At 36.8% G+C, this 26310-nt stretch overlaps 1 pseudogene; it reads right to left on the bottom strand.

The window, feature by feature from the left end:
• Positions 1–272: 272 nt before the first annotated feature.
• On the bottom strand, positions 273–17436 carry LOC139739100 (organic cation transporter protein-like; annotated as a pseudogene).
• Positions 17437–26310: the final 8874 nt, after the last annotated feature.

Genomic DNA, 26310 nt, shown 5'->3' with positions numbered 1-26310 from the left:
CACAGCCACACACACGCACATAAGCATAAACATGCAACCGCACCACAATTCTGGAAGAGAACAAATGCAGGTCATATTTTCATGAGAAGCTTATATTCGCTCAAAAGAATGTTTTCCTCATACTTATCTATGTATGCTATATATAGGACTACTGTCCGACATCAGTGCCGAGTGAAACGGATAATAATATGTTTTGTTAAGTATTGGGGAGGTAAAGAGGGCTTCAAAGAATGATGTCAGCTATGTGTGTAGACGGTTTCCTTCGTTTTAGACTACACTTTGGCGCCGCTTGTTGGAGACGAGTCCTCTTTCGGTCGTTTTCTGCGTGTCCATGGTTCACACCCCATGGCAGGTTCGTCCCTAAAATAAAGATCAACATAGAAATATTTAACTTGCATTCAACTTGCATTCAATTCAAACCAGGAAAATGGTTTGTCGGAACACTTACGCAAGACTTTCAGTTGTTCATACCGATGTGTTGGCTCAGTGAGTAGAGCGGCTGCCCTCACAATCGGGAGGTCGTGGGTTCAAACCCCGGCCGCGTCATACCAAAAGACGTTCAAGGATGGGAGTTGCTGCTACCTTGTTTGCCGTTCAACAGTTGAAAAGGTTAGAGCAACGTCGATCTGACGCTGCTCAGTGGCTGCCGGGCCCACGATCAATTGGGCAAAAAGAATTTCCATTCTTGGACAATAAAATTTGGAGTTTATATCCAAAACAATTATTATCATTATTATCATTATTGTCATTATTATTATTATTATTATTATTATTATTATTATTATTATTCTAACAAGACGTTCTCCTGATATACATAACAAACTATAGATACTTAATTCAAAACGCGAGACGGAAAAACTACTTAAAATATCTTTAACTGATCCCACGTGTCGACAATCCATGTCAACAACTGCGAAGAGTATTTACGCATTGCCACTTTGCAGCATTACAAGTAACACTTTTTTAAAATCATTTCATATCTCTTGCGGATTACCATGTCTGTAGTTTATACATGGTAAACGAAGCAGTTAACAAACACATATACTCACATTCATTATTTCTATGATTTGTGTTTCTAAGTTGTTGTTGGTTCGTCAATACGTCGGAGAATTGAAAATTGGTGGAATAACTCGATAGATCAGAGACACTAAAATTAAAGAACAGATAGAGAAAGGTGTATAGTACCTGCAGAAATTCTCCCCTTCTTCCAGCGTGTCAGGCAATGCTTTTCCTATGGTTTCTGGCAGTAGACGGACTAAGATCGATGTACACACTGCAACGCCCCCTTGCAATACGAGCACAGCGGGCGCCCACACCTCAGCGAGGAGCAGTAGAAGTGGAGTCGCCATAGCAACGACACGAGACGTTGTGGAGCATAAACCCATTCCTACGCTCCTACAAGACGAAAAAAATGATATCTCCCCTCTGTGTAGAAATATGTGCTATGACTATATTCATTTACTGTTTCTTCTACAAAGATGAAGAAAATATACAGAACCATAATTCATTATTATTCAACCGAATCATTTCTGTATACATCACAATACATCAATGATGGTTATTATTCCACTGGAAACAATACGAAGAAATGTATCGCTCAAAATCGAGAAGGGAGACGCTCGATGGATTCAAGAAAAATGATGAAAGACAAGTGGTGAGATGGGAAGAGATTAATGTCTAAGAAAACTCTGAGAAATTAAGATCACCTCAGCTGGGTGGGAAGTACTTCAATGACGTAAATGCTGCAACTCGCCCAAGATAACGCGATGGCGAACTTACCAATCAGTCCCACGGCTGCTCTGATAGGACCTGGAGCTGTGTTAGGAGCAGAAATCAATTATCAATACTATTTAATCAATATACCAATATTGATATTTCTCCTAGGTATATTATATATATATATATATATATATATATATATATATATATATATATATATAATATATATATATATCACGGGTTTGATTAAGATCTTTTGTCACACCATGGGCACTGATGAAGAGTGTGACCTTGCCTTTCAGTATTTGAGAGCTATGCTCCGTTTTTAAGATCTTCAAGATCTAGGATTTATTATTATTTTTTACGGCGTTCTTTTTCTACTGATTCGTTTACTATATATATATATATATATATATATATATATATACATATATATATATATATATATATATATATATATATATACATATATCATATGTGACCGTGCACCTCAAAACGAACATAAAGTCGCACACACTGATTTTGCGCGAGGACTGAAAATAAGTGAAATGGGTCAACCTAGCCGAACTTGATTTTTTCATATTTTCTGAAAGAACGGGTCTTCTTTTACATTGTGCTAAAATTTAGTATCATAAAACGGGCAGGAAAGTGTGTTTTTTTAGCAATTTATCTCGAACATTTTTGGTAGAATAATGTGATTAGCTGTGTCTGTAGAATCCCTTTTTCATTTCTGAAAAACCTTGTCCACACTCTTCGCTTTCAACTCTAATAACTTTTGAAAAGATAGTGCTACTGCTTTGAAAGTTGGCATTAGTTATGGACAGAATGTGTTAATGAGGCATGATTTATTGTTCGCACTTTCATGAAGGCTAATTGAAGGGCATGTCAATAGCATTTTACTGTCCCGGATTTGACTGGCATTCTAGACGCTATTCAATTCTTTAATCATGTAGGTCCTGCCTTCAAGTCATACGGATACACAAAAATATTGTCATAATTATATGAGCCATTATTTATGCTCGTTTCCTTTCGTACACGCACGTCATCTTTATAAAAGAACTTACTTTACAACGTCTCAATGGAGTATTGTACAGTAGGAAGTACACTTACGAGAAGGTATCACGGCGAAGCTTGCCAATCCTGCTACGATAACGGAGACAATGCAGGTTGGTCTTCGACCGGTGCTGTCGACCAGGAAGACGCAAAGACAAACTGCGACCACTTCTAGCACTCCAGAAATCACAAAACCTATATAGATGTTGACCCCGAAGGTACTCGTACTCAGATGAAGAGCGTAAAATATCAAATTGTTCGCCATCCTGTTACGAAACAAGAAATGAGTTCAATTGTGTTCATGCACTCTGCGATTGCATTTCGAAGGTCGGCAGTAAGTTCCCAAATGGCAGCAGTGTTCTGTCGTTATCTAAAATGTAATGGAGATAGTTATATCACTACTTCAGCATTATCAAAGCAGAAGTTGTATAATAATCACGACAACTTGCATTCACCTGTATTCATTCGTCTTGTCGGGCCTCTATATCTGGAAAGACAATAGTCTTGTAATGCCCACCCACTTTCAGCAAGCTTCCACTGTATGTCAAACTTGAGTGCCTTTACTTCTTTTATTGCAATTTGTAGATCAACATTTTGCTTTGTGACCCCCCTCCAAGAGAGAGAGAGAGAGAGAGAGAGAGAAAGAGAGAGAGAGAGAGAGAGAGGAACATGAATACATTCCACATAAGGCTCCGCATAAATAATTATGATGCAACGTTAACGATCTGGGTATGAATTAATACAAAATTTCTTTACACATTTTAACCAAACTCTAAAAAGGTCCGAAGTCTCGAAAGTTCAATGGACGTAGAGACATGAAAGTTGCAACAGATTCATACACATTTTCATCATTTACCGCACGCTCAGCCTGTTACCTTCACACCGCTGAATGATGTTCAATCACCACAGAGCAACCAGTATCAGCGTTCGTACTCAGAGGACCGGCGTTCGGAAAAGATCGGTAATGTTCGGTTCGCGTGATTTATCCTTGGTTGAAATACTAATACTTCCCTGCAGAGGAGAATAATTAAACTGTACTCAGAAGAGGCGTGATTATTCCTGGTCAATAATAATTATTATATATATAACGTATAAACCCGCCCTCGTTCAAACAAACTTAAACAAGCTCTGTCCTTCCCGCCCTTCCCTAACAGACGCAAATATGCACCAACTCAACAGACACACAAATCAGGTGCAGGGTGTTTGCTCATGCAGTGACAAGGGTACCATCATGCCATCTTATATGTTTAGAAACCTTGTTTTAGATAAAGACCTTCGATGCCTTTGATAATTCATCACCATAGAATTTTCTGGACCCCGAAATAAACAAAATCAGGATACCCACTGTGCAAACATTCCGTAGTGCACCTTGAGCATTCTGCAATGTGGATTTTGCCCAATATATATAAGTTTCATGTATTATTATTATCATGTAGAATTGATAGGCTATTTCTGCAGTACAGGTCTATTGGTCATTTCATGGGAACAAGTGAAACAAGCCTTGATTTAGAGCTTTGCACTATGTTCTGTCTTATTACAATGTATCAACTATAGTCCGTCCGACAACGGTTCATTTTCAGAGATGGACCGACATCATGTTTTACATTTTTACGACTCCGTTCACTCACAACAATTCTTGATTTTGTCAACAGGCACAAAACAAAAACAACACCATAAGCAAAAGAGAACAAAGAAAAATAAGCAAAAACATATATTTGACAATAAATTCTGATGCTAATGCATGCTGTATAGTATACATCTTCTGTGGTCGGTATAACTTGAAACAGGATGGAATTTGAGGTGTGTCTTGCTGGAAATCGTTTCTCACCAATCAAGGCCATACCTGGAGCTCCTCGAGCGTTGAGGTCGGAAGAGCGACTTTGTTGATCTTCGCTGCTCACTTGATGGTAAGCTCTGCTCCCTTGAGCCTTCCCATAGACAGCTGCCATCGGAAAGATTCGAGAATCAAGCTGTTTGATAGAAGTGAAAAATAAACAGTGTGCTCCAATTTCCCTCAACGTTAACCCTTGCTCTTTATTTTTCAGGGTTATCTTGTTTTGTTGTTTATTTTTTCTTCTTTATATAAGACTGCATCCTTTGTAAATTTTAAAATGAAGTAGAGTAAGTGATAGACTTCGGGTGACATGTCTGGCGTCTTACCATCTTGCTCGTGTCATACTGTGGTGGTGTTACTAAAATCGTTTTGTTGGTTAATTCATATTTGCTCATGTATTGACAATGGAATGTAGAAATAACACTGAACTGAACAGAAACTGTAGACGAAACGAGAGTAGCCCTATTAGACCAACTGAATATTAAACAGTAAGTTGGGGATCTTTCCATAAACCAAATGAAAAATAGACTAGATAAAAATAGACTAAATGAAAAAAAAAACACGAATTGGTAATAGGCTAAATGGTATTAGACAAAATAGTCATTATAGACAAACCTACACAATTAGCAGACTTGACAAACTTGATTGTAGACCAAATGAGTTTAGCCATACTGGTGGTAGACGATCTGGAAAGCTGGCCACCTCATAATTTTAAACCAAGTAGCAATAAACCAGTTTTACTTAAGTACGGTCTTTAAGTTGCCATCCACAAAGACGCGCTTACGCCTATTACGATCTGCCTATGATACGAAAAACAAACATGCAAATGAATTATATCTATTTCTAACCAGAATTATAGCTGATTTACATATATTGCAAGCTTCCATAATATGTTTTTTTTTCACCATTATAACCGGGGCTTTATGCATTTAGTACTCTCAGGCCATATTAAGAAAGATGTAAAGACTTTACGAATATACACAGTCCAGTGAATTATCCCTCTTTCCGCAGCTATTACTAAGATTAAACTTACGGATAGAAGAAAAAGTACGGGACAAAACTAAGGTTTAAGGCGATGAGGAGAAAACGCCAGTTTCTGATGAAATAAGCGAGGAACGTCAGGTAGAGGTAGCCTCCAGGAAATCCCACAGAAATTAAGATTCCGATGAAAGCATGCTTGGAGCTGCCGACAAATTCAGTACCTGTTTTAGGGAGGACGTTTGTTCCGTTATGTTTTCTTCTTTTTTTTATTTGTACTGATACGACATACAAGACATTGCATTGTGCACAATAATCATGGGACTGCAACTGATTGACAAATTGCCCTGCATCGACGTAATTAGCACTGCATTGATTAGTGTTTAAGTAGAAGCCATGATAAAAAATCATGGGATGTACAACCATCAAGATTTTTTTTTTTTGTTTCAAAGTAATATGATCTTACTGTTTTGCACAAAGAAAGGGAGGTCCTTAATCGTTATATTTGGGGAATATTTCATCGTATTACTTCGAAAACAACTACGAAAGATGACTTAAAGGATGGTACAGTTTCATTTGAGATGGGGCTAAGGTAGCCAACTTTTTTATTAATATCTTTTAAGATAAAGAAAAGTCTCTTATGTAATGTGTGAGACCATATAATTCTAAGGGAATTCATAGTTTATTTGATGAAAATTGGTTTTGAAATAGCTGATATGTCCAAAACAAAGCAATCCTAGTGAAATGTGGCACCAACCTTTCATCAGGATCGCTTTAAAACCGATTTTCATCAACCGAACTTTGAAATCCTCTTAGAATTGTGTGCTCATAAAGTTGTTTGTAAGTATCTTGACGATAAACGCAATTAACACTATGCTAGTATACATGACAAAGAAATCTTTATCGGTGAAGTTATCAGAAAGTTTCATCTCCAATCAATCTCAAAGTATACATTTGAAGGAATATGGAAGAGAATGAAATGAAAGCATGGACCACATTTCAAAACACAAAAAGGTCTATTATCTTTCACTCGTCTCAGGCAGACAGTCTTTTTGAATATCTTCGAAGGTGACCATGAGTGTTGATAGGGTAATATCAACTTGGCAATTTCGCGCCTCTTTTACCGATGATAGGTGCCACCAAAACAATCAGACCCCAGCAGGCCGCCGCGTTGACCAGTCGTAGAACCACGAACATGACGTAGCTTGTAGAAAATGTCGCGGCTGTTCCAAACACCACCACTATTCCAAGACAGAGAAAAATCACCACCTTTCGGCCGATCCTAATAGCAAGATTTCAGAAAGAACACGAAGAAGAATCATATAAAAGAAAATCATTGCACTGCAGGTCACAAAGGGTACGCAACGAACCCTTTATATGATAGAACGAAACCAAAATATAAAGGTGTTACTCACAACAATGCTCCTTCCTTGTATTCGTTCAAAAAAAGATTGAAATCATTCCTCCTTAAGTCTCATAATGTAACAGAAAAAAATTAAGTTTGTTTGTTAATCTTTTTAGCAAGTAGGCTTTGTAAGCACCGGGATACTATTGATTTTTCATAGGCATGTTAGGTCGCGTCTTTCGCGGCATTCCACATCACATCCCTTGTTTATTTTATTGCAAACTTGTATACTATTACACGTGCCTTCACAGAACAGATAATATGTTCCGCTATCAGCAATTCCATGCAATTGTATATATCACTTTCTCGTCGCTTTCAACGCTCTACACTTCTAAAAGGGCTAATAGAAATAGTCTCTGTTGGTTTGATCTTGAATGTATCGATTGATCTAGGCTTTTTGTTTTTAGTTGTCTCGTCTCTTTACTTCTATTTCTGTTTTCTCCCTCTCCCCTTTTCCACCCTCTTTTTTCATCCCGCACACTTGTATAGTTAAGTTATTCACCTATTTTTTCCTCCTGTGAGGTGCCCACATTGTACAAGCACAGTCTTTTGAGTGGGTACCTCCACTTTTTTTTTCGCAGAATGTATAAATATGTTTGTATGAAAAATGCCTCATTTTGTAATGACTACTGACAAATGTTATTCTTTGCTATCTATGTACATTCCTTCAAACGCATGTCGAATTTATACTCTTTGTACATTCTGTTGAAAGAAGTGAAAATAAAACCTTTGAATTGAATTGAATTGAATTGAAGGGCAAACAGGGCGAGTATTATTACATTATACATTTAGAAAAAAAAACTATTTCAATGATTTTACAATACTTTGTTAACAAAACAGAGATTCATGTAGGATCATGTTTAAATTCATCATTTATTCGGATACAGATTCAATGAATCAAAAATGCATATCTGCTGATGAACATGATTTGATGTCGGTTCTTTCCATGATCATCAGATTATTGAAGAACAATGGTCCGACCTAGGGTTCAAGAGGACTCTGTTTAAGCTACTCACGCTAAGTCATCTGCTATGTTCTGAACGTCCAACAGTGGCGGGTGGGGGGGGGGAGGGGGGGGGGGGTAAGCCTCCACGACCCCTCCCCCCACTTGGCTCCTTATTGTTTTTTGTCTGTTTTGTTTTTGGTTTTTTTTAGTAGGGGATTCAATCCTCTCCCATCCCCTTTATGATTTCCCTTTTTTGTGTGTGTTTTTGCTTGATAGCTGAGAAGTGGCACCCAAAATGTGAGGACCTTTGTTTTTTCTTGTCACCCGATTTTCAGAGGGAAATCTGTAAAAAATCTGTCAAACCTTAATCTAAGTAAGATCGATATTCTTAATTGTGCAAGTCCAATATTCCATATATACCATCATGACCATTGATGTACTTACGTAGAGCGAATAATGCACCTCTAATAAGCCAGTACAAAAAGAACGCAAGCAATCAACTTTGATTGACAATTAACCAGCTTTCCATCTTTGTAATCTATGAAAATTTCAGCGATCATCGTGTCATTCAACAGTGTCCTCTTCAATCCAAAACTTGGGTGCCTTTAATAACACTGTGTGTAAAACTTGTAGTATAATGGGCCTACGGTGCGGCAAGAACGCCAGTAGATATATCGCTTTCATCATTGATAGCAACAAAATAGATCCAGTTGACATACTTAACCATCAGATTAGATACAAAACAATAGGAAAGCAGTGATGATAGTACTATGACTCTTACAATCAATCAACCAAAAGCAAAAAAATTGGGGTCGAAATAGAAGTACCGCCAGGTGTCTAGGAACATATCAATATCAATGATTGAGAAAACAAAATGTAGCACAGTGATAATGCAGGACGTATACTAGATTCATAGCCTTTCCTTGCAACGGCAAAAGTGAATAATTCAAGAAGGGCTTATCGAAGTAATCTAAGTAATAACAAACGATGTTTCGAAATTTGATGTGAGTTGTCTGGACAACTGGATTTTCATTGTACTTGAATTTTATAGCAGGCAGCTCATTTTGACTCAGCATAAGCTTACTACTGTTTTTCATGCCTCTATCATCCTGATCGAGCAGGTTAAAATGGCTAGACGGTTAATCGCATAAGTTTTTTATGTAATTTTATGTTTCATGAAATATACTATCATGTCGACGGTTATATAATATCTACGTATAATGTTTGGAAAGGAAAATTAAAAAAAGAAATGAATGAACTAAGTGCCCTTGCGAATCACAATGATGGTGAGCTCGAGTTCAAACCAAGTGCCGAAGCCATATTATAGAGGCACTGTACATGACACAGTGTCAATATTGATGACAGTATAGAAAGACAAGTAATAAATGACAAGCAAATGAATATAAGATGCTTCAATAATACACGTCATTAAACATAAAGCACTATATATTGTGGACTTCGAATAGAAGTGCCAACACGCGGAGCATTTTATTGAATATTCGCAGCTTTGTATTGCACCACCTTTCACAGTAGTTAGAGTGTAGTTCCCATAGGCAATAAACTATATAATAATAATGTCTTATTTATCCAGTTAGAGTAGTTAGAGTGAAGTTCCCAGAGGCAATAAACTATATAATAATAATAAGGTCTTATCTATCCAGTTAGAGTAGTTAGAGTGAAGTTCCCAAAGGCAATAAACTATATAATAACAATAAAGTCTTATCTAGCCAGGGTAGCCTCTTCAGTGTTGCCACTGTTCTACCAGAGGGCCCTGCTATTATTATTACCCTATCATTACCCGTTGCCAGATACCCATTTATACACCTGGGTCGAGAGGGACATGGTGGGTAAAACATCTTGTCCAAGGACGACAGCACTGGGCGGGATTCGAACTCGGGTCCTCCGATCGGGAGTCGGGAGTCTTATCCACTATACCACAACGCCCCCACTATATAGATCATCTGAAGAGATATCACCTTTATAGATTTTGATAAGTGATAGCAAGACTTTGCCGCAAATGAAGTATTTCAAAAAAGAAGAAAATGACTGCTAAAGTATTTTGCGATAACAGAACACAGAAAAGGGGCAGAAGCTAAAAGACGGTGGTAATTATGGCACAATCAAAATCGGAATAACGTAAACGGACATAAGGTCATCGATGACAAGTACACCCTGAATGCATTCAGTGCATAGTCCAAAGATATTTCTATTTTTATCACAGCAGGATGCGCTAATACATGTAAAACAACTTAAATGAGTGATAGTTTCGCTGAGATGTAACAGGAAGTCGTGAATAGTTGAGGCAATTCCACTACCTGTATAGTAGACTGTGATGCCTTGGCCTTCTCACAGGATCACTATATCTCACCAAAAGTCTGTCATTGCATGCAAATGATGTCCATTCCCAGTGACACCCGACCTGAGTATTGGCTTTCAATATGTTGGGGTTTTTTTGCCCAAGAGAAACAACTTCCGCTCTGCTCTGGTACGAAACCATTATTGCATGATTACTAAAGACATGAGAGCAATTTGGGGCGAGTAAAGCCCGCCGCACACTACACGATTTTGCCCCGATTCACTGGTCTTAAGACCTTAAGACTAGAAGTGTGACGTCATAGTCTTGCCATGCAGTTTCCAGTCGTACGACTGGGTCTTAGCGCCAGTCGTAGAGATTTGACATGTTGAATTTCTACTACTGGTCGTAGGCTTTCAGCCATTCACAATGCAGTAAAATGCAAGCGCACGCAGTGCGCACTGCGCGCGCTTTACAGTCGGGTCGTATAGTGTGCGGTGTCCGGTCGTACGACTGGTCTTAAGACCCAGCTTGGCTTAAGACTTTAAGACCAGTCTGATCGTATAGTGTGCGGTGGCCTTAAGTCTCACAGTGTTAGTTATATGAAAGGTACTTTAACCTGAAACACAAACTAAGACAAGGAAACTCAGGGAAACTTTTTAGGTACCAAAACTTTATCCTTTTCACGAAATTACGACGCCATTGATGAACTTGAAACACGAGTGACTGACACGAGTTCATCGTGTCATTGTCGGCGACCAGGGATAGCCTGGTGGTAGTGTCGCTGCCCGTGGAAAACAGTACATGACAAATTGAAGAAAATCATACCGCATAATTATCTTCACCCCTGTACTATAATCTCTTGCTGTTTACGAACATTTTTGCAACGCCATGTGTAAGGGCTGTTTTCACTGAGCAAGCAAATGATTTGCAATGCATGCAAATGTTGAATAGAAAATGGCAAAGTCGAACATTCCGAGAAGATTTCCTCCGAATGTGTCCTGACAATGGAGCCGAAAAGCCGAAAACCATTCTGGTGCGGTTTGTGTGTAGTTTCCACGACGTGTGTGCGAATGTCGTGTGTACCATTGCTGAGCCAATCAACTTAGATGCGAACAATGCAAATGTTCCAATAATCACGGGCAAACTGTTCCAAAGGAAAGTTCATAGTCTATAGCTGTCTTCAGTTACGTCAAATTTGCTCTCTTATTTCCCATTATCTTTTTTTCGGGTGCTGTTCGTTGTTCCGAAGGTTCGTTATTCCGAAGGTCCGTTAATCCGAAACACACAAATTTCCTATACCTAGAGGTTCGTTAATCCGAAAATGAAAAAGGGTTTGTGATTCCGAACATTTGTTGCGTTATTCCGAAGGTTCGTTATTCCGAAGGTTCGTTAATCCGAAAATGAAATAGGGTTCGCTATTCCGAAGGCTTGTTTTAATATTTGAAAATGGAAAAGGGTTCGTTAATCCGAAAATGAAACAGGGTTTATTATTCCGAAGGTTCGTTGATCCGAAATGATATAGGGTCCGTAACGAACCTTCGGAATAAAGAGCTTTGTTTCACTTTCGAATTAACGAACCTTCGGAATAACGAACCTTATTTCATTTTCGGATTAACGAATCTTCGGAATAACAAACCTCATCACATTTTCGGATGAACGAACCTTCGGAATAACGAACCTTCGGAATAACGAACTGTAACCTTTTTTTTCTCTCTCTCTCCCTTTCATTTCTCTCTGTTGTTTGTTGTTTTATGACATGCTTGTCGTGTGTGTCTGTGTGTGCATGTGCCACTTCTTTTCTGAGGTCCTATACCCCCACAAGTATCTGCTTTTCAGTAGGTTCTCCCACATATTTTAATTTTCAAATATAATTTTGGCGGCCCCTAGAGTCGTTTTAAGTGTATTCTGTGACTTTGATAAGAAAAAAAAATCATTATCTTAATATTTATTTCATATAATTGCTTGATATATAGCTGTCTGTTACGATTTTCTTAATATTGTATGGTCTTGTGCTGTTTTGTTATATTTTCCACCCAAATCGTGGGAATGGAATAGAATGAAATGAAATAACATAAGCACATTTTTGCCCAGTAATGTACCGTGAAATACAAATCTACTGAGACAACCATACGTCACATCCTTTTCTTAATCACATGAATATGAATACATGCACCAGTTTCAAATCAGTGATGCTATCAAGACGGCACGTATAGACTTTCCCCGTTCTCATAGCTTTGAATGGTAATAACTCCCCACAGAATATGACATATGCGTACTTCAAATACCAAGATATGACACATAAGAAGACAAGTCATTGCAGTCAAACATGTTTACTTTACCAAACCTATATGTGGTTGTCAGAATACCTACTCTGAATGTCTCCACTAGGAATTTATGCCATAAGTATGATAACAGCTAATTGTATATTCTACTTTAATAATCTTACCCAAATAAAGCACGATCTACAACACTAATTAAGATAGTATAGATCGTCTTGATCATGCACTCTCAATTGCATACTCCAATGATAGGCATAGGCTCAATTTACAGCATTTTACATAGCAGTGATATTATATACTTGGACTAATACCTTTACGTTTCGTCACTAGAAATACTGGTAACCCTAAGAAACTTTCGGGATAACATGCATTATCCAAATATCTATGCATTTACTTGCATGATTTTGCGTGCATGTATGATTTTTGTTCTCTCTTTTTTACGAGAAAATTGGAGAATTAAAGGCAGCAAGCAGATAAACAAACAGGAATACATATAATTTGTCCCCACTGTCAGCCAGAGCGCCAAACACGAACGATCCTATGAAGACTCCAAGGAAAAATATCGTCTGCGAAAGATTCACCAGGTACTTTCGGTGGCAAACCAGATCAAACTAAAGATGAAAACAGATACACAAACAACTGCATTTACTATCATGTTCTTTCATTTCATTTTATCTTTTTTAGTATGGTGATAAAAGGAACTTGCGGATCCAGTTGTTGTTCTGCAAGTCCGTGCATTTCAAACACAGCACAATAGATTTAGGGTATACAAAGTAAAAATCATATGGACTATGGAGAAAATACAACACAGATAAAAGACCGACATAAAACAAAACAATAGAGGTATTCATCAAATAAATTTGCGTCAAGCTTTATAACCAGAAATTATTCTCAGTGTGTGATAGATATTAGACTACAACCCCTTCTAAACTTTTGTGTTTATTAGACAAATAATTTCAGGAAATATTCATCAGTATCTTGTCCTCACTTTCTTATTTTCATATGTAAGAATAGAATCATTTCTATTGGTACGAGACTCAAGAAGGAGTCCTCCTTTGATGCTTCTAGATGGATGAGGATAATTTTCAGCTAGTTAGTTCAACAGTATAACAAATCTGCCTGAGATTTATGATTATGTTCTTTGATGAAGAAAGTAAAGTTCCTGAGAACAACAAATACTGGTAGATTTGGCCTACACTTGTTTGACTTGTACTAATAGAATCAATTAATAGTTGCATACCATTCGATTTTGCCATTGAGGGAAAATGAAAATGGCACACCTGTTGCTCAATGGTGTACTCCGGCCACGCCCTGTCATGCTCCCACCCATGCTGACAGGGAATGACGTCATACTGCCCCGCATCTCCGCCATCCTCACGAATCGCATCCTGAAAACTCACACCAGAAACATTGTACTGGTAGCACTGGAGATAGGAAGGTTCTCCCTTCTCAGTTTCGTTGTGGGGTATGCTAAGGCGTTTCTTTAGATCTCCGCACTCTGACTCGCTAAGGGATAGGGCAGCACAGTTAGCAGAATCCCAAGCAGAAACCTGTGGCAGCGGTGAGTTTTGACACGTTGTATAAGATATGAAAAAGATGTTACCTAGAACGCATCGTTACAAGTCGTTATTCTGAAGTTTCGTTATTCCAAGGTTAATTCGCTAATACGAAGCTTCGTTAGTACGCACCTTTTTTTTTTTTTCGTTTTCGGATTAACGAATCTTCGGAATAACGAACATCGCACTAACGCAAAAGAACCAAGTGAAACGAATGAAAGGTCTACATGCAGAGAATAGTTTGGATTCGGCTTTGAGGTGAGAAGTGTTTAAAACGGACATGTTTGGGTTGCTTGGGGATTGATTCATTTGAAGTAAACCTACCGGTACTATTGATCGAGAGACAGATAGACTAATGCTGTGTCTTACAGTTTGTGTGTCCTTTGTGCAACCATAAAAGTAAAATCCCTTTCTTAAGCTGGTATATTGTAGATAGGTTTGCCAGACCCTTTCCTAAGAATAAAACTGACAACTTCTTTATGATGGAGGGGGAAACAGTATTACATATTTCCGGTGAATTTATTGGGACCCCGTAAATTTTCAACCGTTATTCTTGGTACAAAGTGTGAGTGTGTATTCCGGGTGTATTCTTGAGTGACATGGACTTATTTTTTCATAAAATAAATCTTGGGTGTATTACCGCAAGAGTTCATATTCAATGTTAGGAGGCATTACTCTTTACAAGTTTTAACCATGAAAATTTCGTGACGTGTCCAAAGGGACGATCGACGATCAACGATCGACGATCGATCGACGATATACGATCGACAGTAGCGGATCCAGGGGCGGGTGCATCGGGCGCGCCCCCTTAATTTTTGTTAAAACAAGAGAAATAAAAAGAAAAATCGAGCCCCCCCCCCCCCGTCCCCACTTTACGAAATTCCTGAATCCACCCTTGTACGACTTTTAAGAATTAATTCAATTCAATTCAAGTTTATTTCCACAAATACAGTTTAAAAAGATACAGGAAGACAATCAATTAGAATATACATGTTCAAATCAAAATTATTTCAGGTATTAAGTACATAGTCACAATTAAAAAGTGTGTGATGGAGGTTGACAGAATAGCTTGAGTATATGGTGGTGAAAATCAGCAGTAGGCCATTGGCCTTTCGAGGTTGATCCTTTTGACAATAATTTACTATTAAATGGGGAAGCAGTGACGTGCCTTCTTTGATTGGAGTAATGCCGAAGGACACAAAAAATGACAGGTGAATACTAACTGTAAAACCAGAAATATTCGCGGCATGAAATCTTCTTGAAATGCCACTGGCATAGTGTAGACAAGAACTTTTGCGAATTTTTCATTTTTATGCACCCGAAATTTCTGATTTTGCAGTAAGTCGTGATCATGATGTCTGCAGATTACTCAGTACCAACATAATCATGACATAAGATCCTCGGGTTCTTTTAGTCAATTATGATTTTAGTTGCTGGCTCATTTGACGTCCTGATTACGTCTGTAGAAATTTTACGAGCAAATAAATAAATAATTAAATAAATAAATAAATAAGCAAACAAACAAATAAATGAATAAATAATAGAGCAATAATAACAATAATCGTCATCATCATGTATAGATGAATGGATGAATAGATAGATAAATAAATGAATAGATAAATAGATAAATAAATAAATAAATAAAGAGGAACACTTGAAATGTAATTGTCTGCTAACAAAGATTTTTCATGTCGAAGAGATAAAGTTGACTTAATTTCGTGAAAGTTGATATTGAAAATGTTAATACTTGAACGATGAAGAGCTCATATTTAGTGAAGATAATGCATTACATTCTGTATGCCTGTTACTCATAAGAAGCAAAAAACAAACAAACAAAACAAAAACAAAACAAGAGAGAGAGAAAGTGAAAAAGTTAACATTGCCGGAAACGATTAGGGATGCCAAGCTTTTTCAACGTAAAGACAGTCTATTTAATCAAGGAATTACTACACATGGACGTTCATTGCTTTTTAATTCGTGCAGCTATTTCTGTCAAAAGCTTTACAATAACATTTTTCTCATGCTTCCTGCTTTGATCTCATCTTAACCGCCGACAGCCAGTCTGGACAAGACGGCGCCTTAAGAAATCTAAAAATTAAATACTACTACTACTATATACTACTACTACTACTACTACTACTAATGATAATGATAACAACAACAACAACTCTCTTAAATCAAGAAAAATGTACGTGGAGTTGCAATATATATTGGAAAATCATCACTTAAACCCTTTCATTTGCCAAAAATTCACGTGCTTTAAAAGAACAAGCAAATATTTTGGCAGGTCGATTGTGATTTGTGATTAATTTTTCCCATTCTTTTTTTTTACATTCTTCTAGATTAAACATACACAGTAGCGGCAGACGACGTGTACATACGTGTCCACTAGTGTCCACTTGATCAATTTTGCGACGCAAAATTTGTCATGTTTTGAGGTTCGCTGCTCCCCATCCTTGGTGTTTACTCAAAGTCAGTTTAGTTTGAATTTCTGAAAAGGCACCTCAGCCAATAAGACCGACATGAGGGAGACTGTTGTCAGTGATGATGCACGATTACACAATCTTCATTGTCTTAATACTCTTAGAACTCATTCACATGCACATATCAGGTGTGGGCGGTGAGGATGGGATCAAAGAAAGACACGTTTGTTTATAGTCCACGTGTGTAGCAGTAGCAGCAGTAGTGGTAGGTCTATGATTTGATATAATCTTACCGTTTGGGTTACCGGGAACATTTGGGGAAGAGGATTCCACAGAGTTGATGCCTTTTTCAATCACCTTTTCTCCACACAAATATAGATTTGATATAATGCGCATTTATGGTATGGTCCATAAAATATATATATATATATTTTTCGTTTGACTTTGAGTTTATTTGGCAGACATGTACCTCACTTCCCTTTCTGTATACTCTTAATTTTTGCGTAATGCTTTTTATGACGAAATAAGTGACATTCTGTTTATACTTTGACTGTAATATGAAAAAAACTGTAATGTTGAAAACTTTTTTTTTGCAGGTGTTAATGTTAAATTTAATGACAGTGCCTGAAGATAAATCATAATATTGTGAAATCGTTCTTTGCGGTGTAAGACAATACAATTTAACGACAATGTACGCAGGTAAATGTGTACATAATACCATCACTGTAAAATGTGCCGAGAATACTTCGATAATTCATGATTATAGAGATTAAGCAGGGTAGAGTTGAATGGCTTACTGAACACCAATGGTCCCCTGGAGCAGATAGGTAGACGATCGACAGAACGTTAGCGGCGCCAGGGAACCAAAGTAAAACAAGGAGAACACAGATCCTCCTCTGGTAGATCCCGAATTCCCCGATGACTGACAGAATGTTGTCGAAAGCCATGTCTGTAGACTTCTCGCATTGCCACCCTAGCATTCACACGTCTATCCAGGCGAGCATCATCACTTCAACTCAGAATGTGGATGGAAAAATGTTCGTCAAAGGTGAAAAAAAGTGTGAATGTTATCTTTATAGCCGTGTCCCAGCGCATCGACTGCGGGCAGTTAAAGCTTTTAATGCATCATTACTTTAATGTTCCTCATTTTGTTCGTACTTTGGAGCCCAGGTCGACCCGTAGAACAACTTTGACTTTTGCGCTTTAATTAGGTGTATTTAGAGAAACAACATACAACTGTAATATTGTACATAATAAAAATGTGAGATTAGACGACCCTGCATCACGCCCACTCTCAAGGCAAGGTTCTCGGTAAAAAGAAAATTACTGCCATTACTGAAGAGGCCTTTCTCTCAATACATTTAATAAATCGATGTGGTCATTATAATTATTATCTGTTCTCATAATCAATATGGATCATCATCACTGTCTTCTTAGGCGGCATGCACCTGCAGTTGTGGGGCCGAGATATACAGATATATGAGTTTTCGATACTGGCTAGTTTAGGAGCGTCCCATGTATGTGCTTTCGAGCTGCGCACTTTCAGTTTAAGTGAAAATATATAGTTCTCACGTGGCTACAGAATTGTCGAGTTTTGCTCTACATAATGTACACAAATGGATGAGAAATGCTTGAAATAACGATGTTATAATAGGATTTCAGTTGGGTAACGACGAAAATGCAAAATATTACATAGACAACACGCTTCGCCGGAAGTACTACAATCTCAGTGCTCAACAATATGTTAGCTATTAACCTCTATTACAAATCGTTATGAAACTGTTACTATTTTTTTTTTCATTGTGACTTTATTGATCAAAGTCAACTTTATGAGGGTGACATTGCATTAAACAAAAAGGACCCTTGTCAATTGTTCTAGATGGCAACGAAAGTGTGCTTATATCTTAGCGCAGTATCAGATGTCATTCAGACAGGCAGTTGAACTACAAGCGCAAACTTAGCGGCTTAGGAAAGGTTATGAAATTAATAGTCCTTGGTTAACGTTTCACTGTCAATCATCTTTGAACGAGTTTTGTTTGATGAATAGGCACTTCAAGTGCTTCAAATTATGCTCATCAAAACTGTATTTATCTAAGTGTCAGTAGAAAGTTGCAATAAGATATCATGATGAAAAAAAAAACAAATGTATAGCAACAAAATAATCAGAGTCGGTGAATTTCTTCATCTTCTCGTATAACCATCACCACGCCTTCTTTCTTTCAAAGCCATTTAGTTTTATTACATCACAATTATGTAATATTGTTAACATAAGGGGCCTACATTAATATTGTGTTGCAGTGCCTCTTCTGACATTGAACACGTCATGATGATAGAATATTTGACATAATAATAGTACATTAACATAATTGCCATAACGAAATCATATTTACTACGACTTGAGAAATTGTAAAAAAATACGTTGATTTCTCACCAGTCATGTAATAATATGGAACATAAACACACATTCTCATTTTTCATGCGAGGCCAGAAATCTTTGCAATACTAGTAGTTGTGTGTGAACTTAAGCGGACGCAACCACTGATTTTAAAATCGATGGAAATCGTTTTTGCTTTGTACACGGAAACTCGTTCTACATGACTGTATGTGGTATTGCGGAATATTCAATTCTATTCAATTTGTTTATTTATCTCATTTTCTGATAAAATAATACAACAGCACTGAATTTTACAATACGGTACAAAAGATAATCAATCATTTACATATATCTGTGAAATTGAAAAAAAAAATTGAATAAGGCCAGAAAGGCCTTGTTAAGTAAGTTCCCTTCTATACGAGTATGTACAAAATAATTGATTTAAGTACAAAATGTAGACATGGACAGAAAACACACAAACTCAACACAACGAAATAAAACAAACAAAACCTATTAAAGACAAATGATATGATGATTGACTAGGCCTATATGTGATTTGCTAAAAGGCATGTTTTCAAATACCTCTTAAATGAAGACAGGCTATTACGTGAACACACATCTCTACGAATCGAATACCAGATTAATGGAAATTGGTGACGTACGGAATTTTGAACCAGATTTGTTTTTACTACCCACATGTGGAATCTATTGTAATTTCGTGTGTTGTATTTGTGAGTTTTATCATTAACGCAAAACATAGATGAAATATCATGAGCCATATATGTTTGAAATAATAAAATCCACGAACAGTGGTATTATAGATATGCAATTCAAAAATATTCAAAGTATTACATTTACGGAAACGAGGTGCCGAGTGAGCAAGTTAATGACTATAGTACATAATATACGTAATGCCCTTTTTTCTGCAATTTATGTAAAATCAGCATTTGACACCAAGCCAGCAACAGCATTCAGGAACTCGGCATCCTCGAGTAGTTCCTTGATCAGCTTTTTATTCCTGGCCGTCATGTTCAGTAGTCTCTCTCAGCAGTCCAGAAAAAAAAAATATAATATTGTTTGTAGTTTAGCAACTTAGAGTGAATGGGAATTAACTGTTAAGCAACAAACTGCTGACAAAGGGCTACTCTGGCTATTTTCCAGTAATCGTGTGCAGGCTTACCATGTATTTCACGCAGGCAAAGCAACTTTCACAGTCAAGAAGTACACAGAAGAAAGTGTTCGGGACTGAGCAAGCCTCGAGCTACCAGAGTGCAGATTTCAGTATCACAAATTCAGCTTCTATAAACGCAAAAAGTGGTGTACATGACTCCTAAGTAGATCCTTGTTGTGTTATTCCATGATAACTGTAGCCCATGTTCACAAGAGACAGTCAAGATCAGTAAATTGGATTCAAATTATTCAGTTCATACCACCTTTGTTCCTACTTTGTTCCTTGATATCTTAATTTTACTGACATATAGCTTATGTTATATCCGCCCCATAGAATAAATCATTGCTTGCTATGAATGAGCTTTAATCATAGCCACTGATGATGATGATGGTAATAATGGTGATGATGATGATAAAAATATTAATGACAATAATGATAACGTTACTGTTATCATTCGCAGTAATAGTAAGTAGTAGTAGTATTACCAATAATAATAATAACGATAATAATAATAATAATGATAATAATAATGATAATAATAATAACAATAATAGTGACAAATTCAATTCAATTCAATTCAATTTATTTTCATACTTCTCAATGAAGGAATGTACATCAAATTTAATAAAAACATAGTGAATCATAATATTCGGCTTGGATGTACAGTAAATTAATATAAGCATGTAAAACATATAGCGGTCAATCATCGTACGTTTGGTTCTATGTATAACGCTAAAGAAATATGATGGAACCTACTTAAAAGCGAGCTTGTTAAGCATAGGTCCCAAATTCTGAACAGAGTGTAAAGATGAGGAGCACGGATGAAACGTAGGACCAAAATAAAGAGAAACAAAAATGAAAGGCAAAAATACCTGGGGCACTAACAGAATCTTCTCAATACATTAATAGTGATATACAGACAACCACATTCTCCAGATGTAAGAACAGTTGATTTAACAATGTTGACAATAGTGTAATAATATGATATGAATAATGGTGAAAAGTTAACAACTCGACATGCGAGTCCTCGGAGGAGATGCGGGAAACCTAAAGAGTGAACATACAAATACTAACATTCAAAAAAGAATTACAATTAGAATTGCGTAAATAATAATAATAACAATTATACTGTTATAATAATAATAATAATAATAATAATAATAATAATAATAATAATAATAATAGGAGGCACCCGTCTGCTTGATTTCTCACTTTAAATCGCAATATCATATAGCCCAACCGAAGTAATTACAAATTAAAAACAGCACGAAAATCACTGACATTTTAAAGTCAGCCCTCCAGTTTGATAATCAAACCGTGCTATTCAACAATATTTCTTCTTCGAAAAATCTAAACTTCAAAGTCCTTCGTGGCATCACACAATGAAAAATATTGATTTCTGTGAGAACGTGAAGGCACAGAATATAAGATTTAAATAAAGATGTTTAATGCTTCAGAAAAAGTATGAACAAGATGTGTGTATGACTGGATAAACAACACTCAATAGTTCAATAGACGCCAGTGCTAGAATAATCATTATTACTATTATCATTACTTTCTCAGCGTGATGATGTTTGTTCACTGCTATCTTGGTCAGTGACTGGGTTATTCTCAAAAATTGTGTGCGCTGGAGTTTGTGTCATGCATTTGTTCACACAGCTGGGTCAGCAAAAATCGACAGTTTTTGATATTGAGTCTACACAATGTGACATTGTCTTTGACCTCTTCTTTCGAGTTACTATTGGGTGACAAAACAGAATTTAACTGAATAAACCTGTTTAATCACTTCATTTGCAAAAAGTATATTATGTAGCAATTTATAAAGCGTATTAGTAATCAACAACATATTTGTTTTCTGCTAATTAAGCGATTATCTAAAATGCTCTTAACCATTGCATTATCTTTTTCAATTCTATATCCATAATATCAACTAATGTATTGGGATTTGAATTAGAAAAGAAAAGATTAGAAACATCTGCAAATAATATAAAGATTAATATAATGTAATCTTATGAAATAGTAGCCCTCCAAAGTTGGATTACCCTTTTTTGATACGCTCTCTCTCTCTCTCTCTCTCTCTCTATATATATATATATATATATATATGTGTGTGTGTGTGTGTGTGTGTGTGTGTGTTTGTTTGTTTGTCTCTGCATCACAAAACCAACGAAATTAAGACATTAATTTTTAGTTTAGTTCAGACTCTGAAAGAGCAGACTTTAAGCTTTAAAATGATGTATAACTCAATTCAAATGGTACTCGCCTAACCTATCTATATATTGGAAACACTGTGGAAAAGTGTAGTTTAATGACATAACATTTCAGTAATTAATTAGTTAATTTCTTTTGTCGAAGCAAGGCAGTTTTTTCTCTCTTTTTTCTTTTTGTGCTTGTTCAGGACAAGCCGGAAGAGATCGCTGCAAAATCATCGCATGAAATAATAGTCCTTCTACGATTTCACTCTCGGATATAGATATTATGAGACTACAATTACCATGAAACAAAGGAAATCGGAGCTGCAAAAATGCTGTACATAAGGTGCAAAAAAAAAAATGAAACCTGTTACCCAAAGAAGATGGTCTGAAGAAGGATATAGTTATCTTATTGATATTGTCGGGAGAAGTCGACCGAATGTCACGAGCTTAGACACGAAAAAGAAAAAGAAAAGTGATCATTGTTCAGTGATTTAAAGCGCAAATTCAGTTTTGCTCTAACGGATAAACCACATTAGCAGTATTATAGAGGTTTTGTCAGAATATAAATCTAGATTAGGAATGTGCGTTTCTAAGCCAAAAGCAAGCTGAACTATTTCTCAAGAATGTGATACGGATGCATATCAATGAGAACAGGAACTATGTACATTAAATGAAAGATAGCTCTTTGGGATCGCCTGACAATCCCCAGACGTAGACCATAACCCATTAAGGAATCACGAAAAAAAAAAGCGGATGGATGTCAGGACAAAAGGAGACCGTGTTTCATTCATTTTGTTTTGTTATTGTTGTTACCGGAGTTGGATTGCAGTGTCTTAAAGCAATGCAGCTTTAAGATGATAACGGTTTTTTGATAGTGTTGACAATGTATGGTATGGGGCGGCAAGTGTCGCATGGCCTATTTTGTCACGAAATCAGTCATTTCATCGACGAAAATGTTGTAATTTCGTAAGGAAAGTTGTCGTTTCGTTATGAAATGACAACATTTCGTTATTAATGATCATTCCATAACTGCTGCTGCTGCTGATACAATCGCACTGCGCGGCAATGGACATTTCTAGTTTCAGTCGTTTCTCATACCTTTTTCGTTACGAAATGATCTTTCACAACGAATGGTCATTTCGTAACGAATGACAACATTTCATATTACATTACCTGTATTGTTGGCAAAAATCATACTACTACTCATAATACTACTATAGGAGGATAAATGCACTAGTAATTTAACATTCACCTATATTGTCGGTAAAGGGTTGAAGAAAAGTATCTCATTGATCCTACCCGACTGACGTGAAAGTATGAAAGCTCTAGAGCGATCTTTTCTCACAAATGAAAACCCTGATCAAGTGACCACTTCAACTTTAAAGAAAAGGAAACGATACTCACTATTACAATAGATGGGTCTGGACTATTCCGAATGTTATAATGAACAGGAAGGATCATCGAAATTTTAGAAGGAAACATAATGAACATCATGAACTCGATTTTGAAACAAAGGTGCGTATGTATTTTTCATTGTTTACTAGTGTAAATCCGCGCCGTTTTGCTTTAAAGGATAAACCACATTCCCAGTATGGTACAGGCTTCGTCTTGAGAATCGTACTTGGAGGGTCAAAACAAGCTGCAGTTGTTTTGAAAAATCAGGATTCGAATGATGTCGATGTTGTAGGTGGTTGCGATTCGCAATTCGGAAGGTGTTTTTTTTTTTTAGTCCGCAATTCAGAAAATTAAATTAACTTCATTTCGTGACAAACAATATTGTATCTAAAAAGGTGGGAAATTATGCATATTAAAAAATTAGTCAACATACGCCCTACCATACACGCATAGACACATGTTTTCTATAAATCTAACCTCTTCACACTCTCATTACTTCTTGACATTTTCAGATTGACTGACCTTCGGGATAACACACATCTTCTGATGTTAGTGGCAACTATACCATATGCATTGAAGGAGCGATGCTGCATGTGGTGTTTTCAACAAGAATTTTTCAACCTGTAAATCGTTTTTTTTTTCTTTTTCTTCTTTTTAGAAATTCAAAAAAATTAAAATATTCTTGCATCATTCTGTTGCTTTTTTTTAAGAGCTCAAAGAACGATTTTGGAAACTTGATTGTTTTTTTTTTTCTTTTCTTTTTTTTCCCCATTCTTTTGATGTTTTCTCTTTCTTTTATTTCTGACATTTTGGCACACATACCAACCATTCCAGCTAACGGAATATGAGATGTGTCATGGTGTTGGCTATTTTTCATTATGTGGTTGGGAACAATTTTTCATTGCTAGTGAAACATGTGAAGCTTACTTCACAGACTATTATTTCCTATCATAACTTCATTCGATACCGCTGAAAGCTTCCCCCTTTTGTTCAGCCGACTGCTTTTATATAACACAGTATCAAATGTGGCACACGTCGTAGCGTGTCACTTTTAGCTTTCCCATTGTTAGATTGGAGATGAATGATTTTCATGACTGTAAGCAATATCGCATTTTGGATAAAGTGGTTTCAAAAGCCACCTCGTGTTTTTGTACATATATATACGTGTATATATATATGGGTGAGAATTTTGAATGATGTACAATTGCCAATTTTCACACCTTATGGCACTGTTTCCCTTAGAACATACTAGGATGATCTAAGAAACCAGTTTCTTTCATGCCATCTCAAAGCCTGGAAAATTTCCTTACAGGAAATGTATGGGTTGGTATACTTTCGACCAATGTTTTGTATTCGACAAGATCTTAAAGCGTAAAAATACGGTAACAATTCTATTTTCAAAATAATTTTTCCCCAATGATGTGACTTCTTAAAGGTACGTGGTATCTATTATCTGACCGTGTTCTAGATCTGACATATCTTGGATGTCCCAACTGTAATGTATACCAAAAATATGGTGTTCCACCTGACGTACATAATTATCCTGCAAAAATTGTAGGTCTTCCAGCTATATGCAAGATTATACTCAGTTTATTTCACAGAAGTGCGACTACTACTAATAAAGATCGTAGGCCATTCAACGTTATTGGCGATATTGTTCCCAGTTGTAATCAACTAAGGTGTAGCCACATGGTGATATGAATGTTCTGAGTTTCTGTTCATCCCTTGTCAAATGCGAACCCAAATTACTTTTTCGACGAACCTCCGAAAAAATGCACGTTGATTAGAGAATCATGGCACATTTTGCTTTGATGGCGCAGATACATCTAACCTTTGGGTCTCTAGCCGAGGAGCTGCGTGCCATGTTTGGAGCGGACTGGGGCTCGTCTGTAGTTTTTGGACCATACGATTCACCTAAAACCAAACAAATAGTGAATATTTTCTCAGAAAATCCATCTCCTACTCCCTCTCTAAGCAATATATATGTTGAAAGGCTGTCGAGTTTCTAATAATTTGCATTGAAAATACCTTTTCACAATTTTGAAAGAGTTAAGAGGGCTACGCGTATAATCTCCATCGATCTATCCGTCCTGGAATGCGCGACCCCGTTGGTCGAACGAACGTCCACGACAATTTCAGTAAACGTCCGTGATGTAAAAAATCATTTCTTTGTCATATTCAGCTGTGACCGTGTTTGTTGTAAGCAAATTTTGCATTGCAGACTTTGTATTATGAATAACAAATTGGTGACCTGAATCTTTATTCAGATTCAGATTCAGATTCAGATTTATTTATTGTCCATTTAGGAAATTCTTCTTGTTGGCAGGTGTACACGTAGGAATGTCTTCATACATACATAGGTATATTCATGTACATGTATACACATAATACAATTTTCAATATATACACAATCGTACAAACATAATTTATAATCACAATACAGTAAATACAACATACATCATTACACATTTACATTTCATCACAATTTAATCATAATTACGGATCATCAACAAAACAAGAGTTTAGAAAACATAAAGCCCGTCTGTTGCGACACGGATTGTCGCCCCTACACGGATTGTCGCCTCCTGCTCGGGGCGACAATCCCTGACGGGCGCTGGCGGCACGGATTGTCGCCCCCGTCACGGATTGTCGCCTGGCGACAATCCGTGACGCTTGTGCAGTTCCC

This window comes from Diadema antillarum, unplaced genomic scaffold, assembly GCF_040938485.1.
Source record: "Diadema antillarum isolate AM-2024a unplaced genomic scaffold, OU_Dant_1.0 seq00000782_RagTag, whole genome shotgun sequence".
NCBI lineage: Eukaryota > Metazoa > Echinodermata > Echinoidea > Diadematoida > Diadematidae > Diadema > Diadema antillarum.
Note: the sequence above shows the minus strand (reverse complement) of the source record. Positions and strands in the feature narration are given on the sequence as shown.